Source organism: Ambystoma mexicanum, chromosome 1q (genome assembly GCF_040938575.1).
Source record: "Ambystoma mexicanum isolate Mex_15411 chromosome 1q, UKY_AmexF1_1, whole genome shotgun sequence".
Lineage (NCBI taxonomy): Eukaryota > Metazoa > Chordata > Amphibia > Caudata > Ambystomatidae > Ambystoma > Ambystoma mexicanum.
This window is the reverse complement of record NC_090922.1, coordinates 463,762,531-463,776,146: the sequence shown is the minus strand read 5'-3', so window position 1 is coordinate 463,776,146 and position 13,616 is coordinate 463,762,531.

Here is a 13,616-nt window from a genome sequence, read left to right as displayed (position 1 = left end):
ACACATAATCTCCCGTGCTCTGCTCCCATTTCCCAACACTACATATATGTACATTGGTACTCTATGAGAGACTGCTCCCATGTCAAATTTCTACTGCTTGTCTTCAAATCCATTAATGGGCTTCCACGAACTTGGATAACACTATCTCTCATGAGTATTCTCCATGTAACCTCCATGTAACCTACTACACATGTGAAAAACATAATTACCACCTGTAAATCTGCACTGAATATGCAACCTCAAATCCTAGTAAGAGTCACTCTTAACTCCATGCCTCATCACCATCCTCCATGCTATTCAGGATACTGTACATATTCATTCCCCTTAGGCTAGTTTCTTTCATGTATCATTTCCTGCCCTGGTTGGGGTATCCTTAATTCCGCAACATCGACTGGTCGGTCGCTCATTACCCCTCCTTTCTATTTAAAGCACTGATCTGCATGTATATTTTTCCTCCTCTCAAGATAGACTGGAGGGATGAGAGTAGATCAGTCGTCGCTCATTGACATGTGTTGTGATCTATGCCTGCAAGAGCTAGCTGGACATTCTGTCCACCATCACCCCTTGCCAGTTGAAATAACTTTGTTGTATCTTAAATTGAAACTAAATCTAGATATAAGAAGGATATTAGAGGTAACCATCATGTTATATATGGTTCCATGTTTCAAAATGTGCAATAATGTGAAGTGCAAAACTAGTCATTCTACATAGTTCTCCACTCTGTCCCGCTTCATTCCTTTTCTACAAAATACTTTTCTTTACAACAAAACATCAATAATTGATTATCAAACCATGCTACATCATCAATACTCAAAGATATTCTTCGCAAATATGCACGTTGTGGTATTTCCAGTGCTTCTTGACACTTAAGGCCATTAGTAAGTAGCACCTTTGTTAAGACAGCTTGTGAACTTGTCCATATGTGGACCCAAAAGAGCAATCTTATCCCTAACACAATCTAACCCAAATTCTAAATAAACAGTGTTTGATGGAGCAATACAAAATAAGGCTAAACGATTTCAACAAAATGTAATTTCCATTGCTTGAATTGAACTTCAGGACTCATAACCCAAGATTTCAGCTCCATATTTGCTATTCCTAAGGCTTTCGCCTTGTATGTTCTAATTAAGATATCATTTGGTTGAATTTTCATATTTCCTCTAAGCCCAAAGACCCTTGATCCAGCTTTTGGCATAGATATTGTTTTTTCTTCTAAGTGTCTTACAGCTCTCCTTTTGGATGAGTAATAGTTCCCCAAGTAAGTAAACATTGTCAGTCTACTATGTGGTGCAGTGGTAACCATAATTGTCTTCATCCCATTTGTCCCTCGCGAGCCTTCCTCCTACAACCTCTCCGCCTCTAGATAAGGCAGTGATCCTCCTTTGGAACCCACGCTCTACATACATGATGCAAACTCTGGCCTGATTGTGCATACTCCTCAGGGGTACAAGTCATGTATATACAACCCCCACCCCCTGCTAGATCAACCCAGCTGTCAGGTTCAGAAGTAAAGCAACACAAACACTATTTCAGGTACCAGCAGTTTGACGATCGCTCCCATCCAAGATGGTGCCCAAGAGAAGAGGTTGTCAAACCAGTCTCCTTGCTGTATGCCAGCTTCAGTTTGCATGTGTGATCGAGGGTGTGCAGGGCTCCTAATATCTGCAGGAGCCATTTTCTGCATTGTTTGAAGGCACAAATGTGCTGCAAGAATCACCAATTTTCTGGTAAACCCTCTCTCCATTGCCATGAGCAGATCAAGCACATATCGGTTCTGAAGGGTCAACAACCTTATGGTGCACATCTCGACCTTGATTGCATTGATGTCTTGTTCTGTATCATTCGCCAGCTGTATGACTTCCCATTTTATGATTTGAAGCCACTTGGCATTTGTGGCAACTTGAACCCCTGCTAGTAGAAGAGATGCAAAAAGGTTTCTTCTGTGCTAAACTGTCGATATTCATTGGGTATTCATTTAAGCAATTCAGAGGAGTCTTGAGACAGGTAATTGGATTGTCTCTTCCTGCACAAGTAGCTGTTCATTTCTTTTTCAGGTAAGCCATGGAAGATGGGGGGCTGCCAAGTGCTTTTGGTGGGCTCATTTAGTGCTGGCGCTGGGTTTGAGCAAGCATGTTTTTCAATCCCACTGCAAGGTGTTCTTCAGGGATCACGAGAATCACTTAGTGCAATGTGGCCAGTGAGCAGTAGCACCTCCATGATGGTGGGAGGTGCAAGAATGCCTGCTGTCTACACAACCAGTAATAGACCATTACTGCAGTGCTGCCTTTTTTGAGGCCTGGAAGGAAGTACCTTCATTGTAAAAGCACAGTTCATGAGTCTCTTGTTGTTGCACTTTTAATGGCCTTTCCATTGTTTCAATCCACATCACTTTTGCAATATGTTCATTCCAGAATTGTGCACATGCTTTATTCACTTGAGCCAGCCCTCTGTCTCTGAATCCTAGTAGCCCTCCTGTTGCGCAACTCGTTGATGTGTCTTGCCACTGCTGTCTACATATTTAATTCCTTGTAAGTTCATGTACGGCCTTTGCACACACTGGATGCTTTTTGGATTTCGAGTGCATTGCAGTTGGTCGGGATTCATGGTCTCTAGTCGCACACTTTGCGCTTAGAATGTGCCTTGCAGCGTGCACAGTGCCCGATGACGCAGGCCTTGATCCTTCAAAACTGGCAAATCATGTGATAGCAATACCTTGGGTGCTCCCGACACGTATGGTATCAACAAACAGTCATAACATATTCCATTCACCCTTCTCTTCACCACAGAGCTCATGTCTGCGTACCAACTATTTGAGAATTCTGGATGACGCATATGTTCTATTGTATCAAGACCAAGTCCACAGTATTTATCATATCTATACTTCCTAAATTGCTTTTTCCTGTGTGCAAAAACTACATTATATAAATTGTCAAAAGACCTGTTGAGTTGAGAAGGTATTTTGGAAGGAACAATGGAATTATTGATACTCTGAATAGTAGTTTTGTTTTTGAGTTGATAATTAATACAGGGATCTGTTGCCACGGCGCTGTGTGTAACGGTGAATGGGAACACATGTAGGTATGTACTTTTGGTTGAATTTGCACCCTGGCTAAACCCATTAATCGTAGCATTCATTTGTATGTTCCCTCCCCCCTTTTATATGCCCGCCCTATATAAAAGTACAATCCAAATATATTCCTAGTTCAAACATAATGTTCATAATTTCAATCAGGCGACGCACACCTTCGTCTCGGCACAGTATGCAGCGTGCAATTGAAATGCTTATGTTAGATTAGATTAAATATTCGAGAGATACACCACTCATATCACCCCCTTTTCAAATCCCCCTGGTCACAATGGACCAAGAACCAGGCTGGTTGATAAAATATTATATTTATTTATTTATTTATTTATTTGAAAATTAAAAGAAATCATACAAATTTTAATATGGGGCAGCAACCACCAATGGATTGATAAGAACAATAGGAATGTAAGGAATACACTAAGTTTAACCTTCTATTGACACAACTACAAAACACCAGGGATTAGGAGCACTTTTTGATTTTAGGTAAGATCGCACTTGAGTTAGAGTTTCTAGCTGCAATGTTCGCTCAACCCAAAAATAATCATTGCTAAGTGGATAAACAGAAGCAGCAGGTAATCAGGAATGACAATGGAAAACAGAATTAAAATCCGACTTTCCCTCTCCAAACAAGAGAGAAAACGAATTTAAACCTGCCAATGCTAAAAATGACACTCTGAAATGGATGAATACATGAATCAATGTGTATAACTCTTGAAACAAAAACAATTCTTTACTGGAACAACACTGGAAAAATACTAGCAATCACAAGCAATGGATTGAGCAAAAGCATACACTTTAAAATTAAATGGAAGATTTTAAACAGTTTATAATCAAATTGACACATTGGAAATTTAACACAATTTTGCAATTCCCGCCTCAATTTACCAAAACGGTTTTAATATAAAATGGGTTCAATATTGTGGTTGGGATGTAGCTATGGATCATAGGTACAATATGAAAGTGAAATGAGGTCCCTAGCTGTTAAATTGAGTGAGTTATGCAAGATCTTGTAAGGCGTGTTTTTTAGAAAATGAAGGCACAAAAAAGGAAAAGGAATCAGTTTTGACAAGGACAGTTTTACTCTCCACTAGCGCATTCAGGCTAGGCTACCAGATTGAGACACAGTAAGCTCTGGGGTTGACTCATGAGTTCAACCCTAGCACCTCTGCGCCCGCCCTGGCAGAACCTGTCCGATCACTCGAGAGAGGACTAGGGGCTTAGGATTTCACAAGACAAAATTATTAAAGAAGTTGGCGCTAGCACAACAAATCAAAGCTGGGTTTCAAGAAGGATTTTCAACAATATTACAATGATCAGGATAAGGATAGGATGACTTTGAGATTGGGACGGAACAAAGCAAGGCAAGGCAAGGTATGCTATGGTTATATGGTTCCTATTGATACTCGCAGTCCACTTTAGTTTGGATTTTGGATTTTGGACAGTCAGCACTCTGGTCACCACACAGATCTGGTCTAACACAGGGCAGCTGGACAAAATCAGCAGGACAGGATTATCTGGTCATGGACTGGTTACCAAAGGATAGTTCTTCAGGTTACGGGATAAGATAGGGCATCAGGATAGCAGGCTGACAGCAGCATGCAGTAGGTGGCAAGCTAGGTTCCCAAAACACCACAGCGTTTCCCTTGGTTATTGGGATTAATTTAGAATTGAGGCACAGCTGAAGCAAGATCAGCAATGCTTGGCCTTGTGGTTGGGATCTGGAGTTTAGATGGATAGATGCAAGATGAAGACAGGAACAGACAGGAACAGACAGGAACAGGACGCCATCGTAGGAAATCAGGAATCAGTGTGTTTTTGTGTGCTGTCAGGAGGCTCTTATTTATAATGCCAGGTGACATCATCACCGTATATGACAGGGGCAGGCTTTACTACACACGCCTCTAACAATAGGATTGGGCAAAGGCAGAAGTCTTCGCCTAGCTCTTTACTGGTTGGATCTCAGAAAAATGATGTCATGTTTATGGGGTGATATTTACAGTGTCCAGAAACCTCCCAGAGTTACTGGAACTAAAATCTAATGTTGCCACAAACACTCACAATGGCAACCTTTTAGTAAATCAGATGCACAGGTTACATATATTTTCCTCACATTTCAATCCAAACCCCGAATCCGTGAGGCCTCGTTTCGCTCCTCTACCAGTTTTTCGCACTTTTCACTGGGATTTATATTTCTCCAAATTCTACAACTTTACACATGAGTGGGGATTGTCATAAGGAAGATATGCACAACATTTTACATTTGCAACATGGACACTTTTCTTGTAATTCCACATATATCACCATTTCTGTCCCCTTGGTGTCACTACATTCTACCAAGTTGTAAACTAAAAGCCACAAATTTACTTTTACACTGTGAAAATTCTACATTTTTACCAATTTTGGTTGCTGAGTTAAAAGTCTTTAAAGTTTCCTTATGGAATAGTCTTTAGAACAATTCGGAATCACTGTCTGTCATTTCTTTTCCTGGTCAATTGTTGCAGATCCATCAATGGCGAAGAACCCCCCTTCGAGTGATTTGTCATGTGCTTTTGGAATATCATCTTCTTCTCCCTCAAAAGTTACACATGGTTGGCCAAGTACTTGTTAGAACACATTTCTATCAAAAAGGTGGCTGGTCTAACAGACTTGCATCATACAATATGAATGTTTGGACTTGATAAAATAATCTCACATGCAGATGCTCGATGTGTGGTCAGTGTGGATTTAGAGCATTCCAAAATGGCGAAAACTGCATGCTCAACATACAGTGTTACGGAGCATCCCATAACAATAGTAGAACCCTTCTCAGTGGCAAATGATGTAGCAGCAAGTGCTTGTTCACAAGCAAATTGGCCCTGCATTACTGAATCTAGTATACCATTGTAATAGGTCAATTGCTTATGCCTCATGGTGTTTTTTCTGTGTCAGCACCGCATTCATCAATTGCTCATTGGAGTGGGAAAATAAATAGAACACTTGCGTGTAATCTGGAGTTGCTAACACTGGTGCTCCCGATGTGACCTCCTTGTGGTCATTGAAACTTGACTTCAAGTCCTCTGTCCATGCTATTTTGTTGTCCCCCTTTTGCACTTCCTTGAAGGCCTGTAAAAGGGGCCTGGTGTATGTTGCATAATCAAGTATGCATGCTCTACAATAATTGCAGACAAGAACTTTTGCATTTCCTTCACTGTCTTAGGTTGTGGGGTAGCAAGTACAGAGGCGGCATGATCTAGGATGATTCTTTTTCCATTCACAGAGATCAACTGACCCAAGTAGAGCACATACTGGAGGCAGTACTGTATCTTGGCTTTATCAACATTGTATCCCTTGAGGGCTTTAGGAGATTTTGTCTTATTGGGGTAAATTCGGGATTTGGTGGTATTTTCTTACCATACAAATATTGGCAGTAATTTTGCGGTAAACTAGTCTTACATTTATAGTGGGTCTGGTATCACACTATTTTAGTGACCATATCTTGTTAGCCTGTATTGGCGGTAATTTTAGTGGTATCTTACTTTGCAGTATTTTCAGAATTATCCTATTCCTGTAGTATAGTGGTGAGCATGCTTTTTTATACTATAACCCCATCATAAAACAAACCTTTCCTTTCTATTAGAATGCCTTCTAGTCGCCTGTAGAGAGCCCCAGACTTAGAAAACTCCTGAGAACCCAATGAATGTATTCAAGGCTCCACCTACAGTTTGTGGCTGGCATTACTGGCTTATGTACATGCAGTAATCTATGTGCCAGATTAGGCACTCCTTCTCATCAGCATGCAAGGAAGGACTCACTCATCACATTACACACACATCCTTTACCTTGTAGATATTAATACTGACTTTCTCTTATTTGCTATTTCAATTACTGTGGAAAATTGGTAAATGCACTACTGCACTGATATAAACCTCCCCTCTGTAAATTCACTTACATAAATAATTAACAGATGCATGAATGACACTAAAGTCTCAATTGTTTTTATATACTCTTTGTATTATATGCCATTTACAATCCACAATATCTTACCACATAACATGTACAGCATCACTTGCAAGATAAAAGAAGAAAACAGAACAAGCAGATATTTTGCGTACATTAATTTATGTTATTACACTTTGAATATAGAGAGAGAAAAATAAACATACAATGATTTCTAACTTCTCTGCCCTGCCAATGGATTCTAGCAACAGACACGCACCATACTTTTTTTTTTGTTTTCCTCACTTGGCACAAATCTCTTACAAAGGCCAGTAATCTTTGAAGTCCCTGCAAGACCTCGCGTTGTTTCAGAGTCCCACTCTCAGAGCAAAATTCCTCCGTACATGTGTGTGGGGAGTGCCAACTGATTAGATCCAAAGTCAGCGCTCAAACCCTATCTTTCTGTCTCCTGAACCCAGAACGAAGCGCTAACTCTCCTCACTTTTCGTCTTCAGGAAAACTCTGATTCAGCCTTTTGTTGACGTGTCTGCCTACAATTTCTACCAATCAGAATAAAAAGAATGTGCCCTGTGTCAGCCTTTGTTTTCAATACAATGAAGACTTGATTGCAGAGCTACTGTTTCCTTTAGTTTCCTGCATATTTCTGCTCTCTAATAAAACACTAGTGTGCATTTCCTCATGGAAAAAATGAATTTTGAACAGTGCGCCCAACACATGGATTTTACCTCATTGTGCATAGACTGCATTATCATGTTAGAAATTAGCACTTTAGTACTGTTAGTAATGTTAATCAGTTATGTATTCCCATGTAGTCTTCACACATGAAGCATCCAATATAAATTGTGCACCTCATTATTTTAACCTGGCAGCACACTAAGTTTTTCTATGTGTGCTCTGAATGACTGCAGTTTCAAACTGGGCTTGGCTGTGTAATTTGTATGCTAGAAATAGCGCTATATATTATATACTGGCAAAAATGCTGTACACTATATGCTGGCAAAAATGCTATCTACTATATGCTGGCAATAAAAATGGTATATACTATATGCTGGATATAAAAATGCTATACATACCCTTACATATACCCTCCCCTTTCCGACAATTCTGGCTAACAACCCATAGTTGGAGGAAACCCAAATTCTTCTTCATTTTTCCTTAGAATGTATGTGCATTGGGATATCTTTCATTTCCCATTGTTGCTAATATTATAAGTAACATCCTCATCTTTATAGACAAAATAACCAGCCATCCTCCCATCACTAACACCAATACTGCCAAGCACACCATAGTGAGTTCCACCCAGCTTCCCCAGTTAAACATATCCTCCTCCTTTACACTCAGACTACTAACTGTAATGTCATTCTTCCTCAGATTCATCTTAATGGTGTGCTTTTCCTTACGATTCAATAAAAATTCTACATCTGGATCTGTCGGAAATGTATCCCTCAATATTTTCCAATTGGCTTTCCCAAATATCATTTGTAATATGGAATAGTGTTAGACCCCCAACCGAGACAGTTGCATCTTTTGGAACCAGCAATTAAAATACATTATATTTCAATTGCTTGACAACAAATGTTCCCTGATTCAAATGAGTGACAGTGTAATTTTTCACAGAAGTGCTGACCAACCATCTATTTTTAACCAGTTTAGCTTGTGCTAATTCCTCACCACCTGAATTGATAATGACCACTTCAAATCCCCCTGATACACCTGGGTCAGATTTTAAACCACAGATAGCATCTGTAGCATCAGAACAAACGGTTTACCTGGACACATGTAATTTTGTTCTTTAAACCTTAAACATGTGTCCAGATTTGGAATCAAGTAAACCTCAGGCTCCCATGACTAAAATGCCACTACCTCTGGAGTTTTAATTTTTATGTATTTTCCCTCTTGCCAAAACCCCACATTATGTACCTACTTAGTTTGGTAAATAAGTTCAGGAGCTATATATGGAATGCACAGCGAAAACCCGATTTCCATTCTTTCCAAATTCACATATAGTGGCATTGCACTGCCCATTTCAAATTCAACTTTCACCTGCAGCACTTCAATTTCCCTTTTTGTGATCCTCTCCATCATCTGATGAAAAATGTCTTGCAAAACAAAATATAACGGTATATGTCCTTGAATTAATTGGGAAATTGCAGTTTGAACCTCCGTCATGTAATTTGTCAACAACCTATCAAGAGGATTTATTACATTCATAATATCGCTCAATATTCGGTCATGTTTAATTATCACCTTTGTGCTGTCTTGTAGAATTTCAGCCTGTTCATTTACTAATACAACAGTCTCATTAACAAATTTCACTTGCTCATCCAATCCACCCCTAATTCCATCCGAAGCCTTTTGGATCATGTCCAGATCATAAGTCAATTGTTGTGCTTTTGGCACTCAATGGGCCTCATTGCGACCCTGGCGCTAATGGTTTAATGGCGCCATAAAGAGCGTTGGCGCCGTTAACCCATTAGCGCCTGATTACAAGGTCCCTTAGCGGGTTGGAGGCTTTAACGCCTGCTTTTTGCAGGCGTTAAAATCCAACCCGCTAAGGGACCTTGGAGCTAATTACGGCAACCGTAATTTACGGTGTCGTAATTAGCGCCTTCCCCATCCCCATTATGCCCTATGGGGCGAAATGGGAATGGGGAAGGGCAAATGGTGAATGGGGAATTACCGCCCCCGCCAACCTTGTGATGGGAGACCGGCATGGACCATGGGGCTAATAGCACCATGGTCCTTCGCCTGGGTCGTAATGAGGCCCAATGTCCCTACTGAAATGGCATTAGCTGTTGACATCACAGTACCTATTACAGCTCCAATAATAGACATTACCAAAGAGACCACAAGCAGTACTGCCCCTCTCTTTCCCCTCCTTTTCTTTATATCTGCTGAATTCACAAATGTCTTTTCTAATTGAATTACCATGTCTCTTATTGTCGGCTTAGCGTCCTCTTTTCTCAATTCTAGCCAATCTCTAGTCTGATCAGTCACAATTCCAGTTTTGTTAATAAATCTTTCAATCAAATTGTCAGGGTTCATGGGTATGTAAATGTTCTGGAAAATGAACCTCCTGTTACCCATAATAAACCCAGGTGCTTCCTCCACTGCAATGCCAGATGCTGGTTCAGGTTCAATGATAACCTGTGCTCCTGTGGCTTTAAGACTCCCTACAATCATAAGGATCATCATCCATGTTGCTGGTGTAATCATTGTCATCTGTCCTGCAGACTTGGTCTTCGCCCCCGCTCGGGGCTGTTTTGGGACTTCCTCCCGTGGACTCCAGGACTTCATCATCTCTCGCATATGCCGGTCCTCCGACCTCCAACCCCAACAAAATGTCAATTAGTATTCTAAATTAAATAGAAAAGGGACAGATTAAGTACATAGCATAATACCAATTTGACACTTTCTACCACTTTGCCAAACAAAATGTGGTCCAAAACATTCCGATTGACTCTTCCGACATCTGCAACTAAACACATGTTAGAGAGAAAACAATAATATACATATGACATTATCATGCATCAAAATAATTTTTATGTAGAACATTTCAGCATTGTACCATAGTAAGTTAACCTAATTCAGCACCTTCTATCAATATGTATTACCCCATTTTTCCCAACTGTGGTACTTTCATTTACATTTATCTCCACAGTAAACATTGTATCCAGTTTTTTTATGGCGGAGACATTATGAAAATGGTCAATGTACCTTTCTTTTCCATGTAATCAGGGCACTTAACGTGTTTCTACCTGCTCGAGTCTCCTGATTTCATGTGTAGGGTGACAGTGCTTAGTTTGGTGAACATGAACAAATTGTTCTGTCACCATTTCACCCTCTGTCTTTAATATCTTGTAAACTACTGGGGACACTTTATCCACTATCTCAAATGGACCCTGCCATGCTGCAAGAAATTTTGAGTTTATATGTTTACTTTTTCCAAAATGAAACTTATATACCCGATCACCTACATTATACTCTTTCACAGATGTCTTTTTATCATAATATGATTTTGCACTATCAGCAGCTCTTTCCAAATTTCGCTGCACAAATGCAAATGCATGTTGTAAATGCTTCCTCACTTCTTCCACATATTTGTGAACTGTAGATGCACTCACAAGAGTCTGCTCATGTGTCCTGTATAATAAATATTGTGGCAGTACCATTTTCCTTCATGTGAACACCTCATGAGGACTGATACCTGTCGCTTTAGCAGGAGTCGATCTGATTGCCATCAATACCAGAGGTAAAGAAAATCCCAACAGGAACCTGCCTCCGCTACAAACTACTTTAAAATCTCCACAATAGATCTGTTGCAACTTTCAATATTTCCAGAAGAGGTGGGCTGGTATGCAATATGCAGTTTCCATTTTACCCTTAATATCTGCCACACTTGATGGCTTCCTCTGTCTGACTCTATTCTTTGTGGTGACCCAAATCTTGAAAATATATGATTTACAAGCAACGTAGCTGCTGTTTGCGCACTACAATCTGGTGCAGGAATACACTCTACCCATTTCAACATCAAACAAACCATAGTCAAAAGGTAACGGTTTCCCCTACTCTACCTCTTTACAGGCCCTACATAGTCAATCTATAAATCTGACCATGGAAGAGTTAAACCTCTTTTCATCAGTGGAGCTCTATGCATTGGTGAATCAGGTTTAAATTGTGAAGATACCAGGCACCCCCTGGTGTATAATTCAATATCTTTGGACATATGTGGCCAGTAAGCATAATCTTTCAGTATCTCTAAAGTCTTTTGCGAACTTCTGTGTCCTGCAGTTATTGCACGACCTCGCTGTGTTTCGCAGTCCCACTCTCAGTGCGAAATTCCTCCGTACATGTGTGTGGGGAGCGCCAACTGATAAGATCCAAAAGTCAGCGCTCGGTCCTCTGAAAACCATGTCTTTCTGTCTCCTGAACCCAGCCCGAACCGCTAACTCTCCTCACCAAGCATGGTGCCTTTATGAGACATTCCTTCAATTTAGCAACTGCCTCAGATTGCTCCTTTTCCCATTTCCAGGGTGTATTCAGCTTCAAAAGTTTAGTTAATGGTTGAGTAATTACAGCATAATTTTCAATACATTTCCTGTTATATCCTGTCATTCCTAATAAACATTTTAAACCTTTCACATTTCTAGGATCTTTCAATTTCTGTACGGCCTGCACCTTTTTCTTTTGTGGATTTAGCCCATGTTCAGTTACCTCATGGCCTACGAAGTTCACCTTTTTCTTGCACCATTGGACCTTCTGTAAAGATACTTTGGCACCCGCTTTTTGCAATTGGTCGAGTACATGTCTAATTTCATTAAAGTGATTTTTTATCAGGACATCATCTACATAATCTATGGTTCCTCTTTCCTCTGCATCTGGCATAGCCTTTCTCAAAAATATGCCAAATTCGCTCCCACTATTGACACACCCGAATGGTGTTCTACCCAAGCGTATTGCGTTTTATCAAATGAAAATGCAAATAAATTCTGAATGTCCTCTGCCAGTGGCACACACCAATAACCAGATGTAAGATCTAATGTGGTAAACACCTTTGATCCATGCACTTGAGCAAGGCCTTGATCAATGAATGGCAGTAGCCATCTAGATGCTGGCACTCTTTTATTTAACTCCCTCAGGTCCGCACACAGACGCCATTGACCATTTGCTTTTAACACACCCAAAATAGAAGTGTTGGAGGTACTATGAATGGGCCTGATAATTCCCTACACTCCAAGTTTTTAATTATCTCTGCCAACGACTCTAAGCATGCCAATGGCAATCGGTATTGGCGCACGAATACTGGATTTCTACCACACCCCTCCGGTAATGTGGCAACATGTAAATTAGTTGGGCCGCAATCATATGCATCTTTTGCAAAAACTTCTTTAAATTCCATGAATATTTTTCTCAATTCATTCTTATTCTCTTCGCTATCACATGCATCTGTAAACAGAATCTGCTCCTCTACCATTTTTGAAAATTCTGGGAAATCCTCCAGTGGAGGAACCTCTTTGCTTTCTTCCACTGTGTGGCTGTATCTCTCTGTAACGCTGCCACTTTTAAATATTTTGGCATATCAGCTTCCATTTCAATGTGCTGATTTTCTGTTTCATTTTCATTTAAGTCAAATACTATACAATCCTCTTGGTGACAGCACACTGTCTCATTGGAATCATACGGGTACACAGATTGAATTTTGAAGATCCCTTTGAGATGAAAATCCAGATATTCTGGCAATACACTCTGTGCATTTACATATCTCTCAGGGATATTTCCAATGACCAGGTTATTGAAATGTGCAGTATAATGTGATTTTTGTATGGCCATTCCTATTAAGGAATTCTCTTCTAAATGAATATCCTGACATCTTTTATTATCTACCATGATTTTGACGAACCTCTCCCCAATATCTATCAATCAGGTATATTCGTAGTCAGGGCCTTGCTGTTTCATGGACTCATTCAAACACACAAATGCATCAGAATCCTTCATTTGCTGTCCATTCTTGCACTTTAATATTATAGCAACCTGTTTGGTGAATGCAGGGATAATAATATCCTTCTTCACCTGTAATTCACTTGCATATGGTACC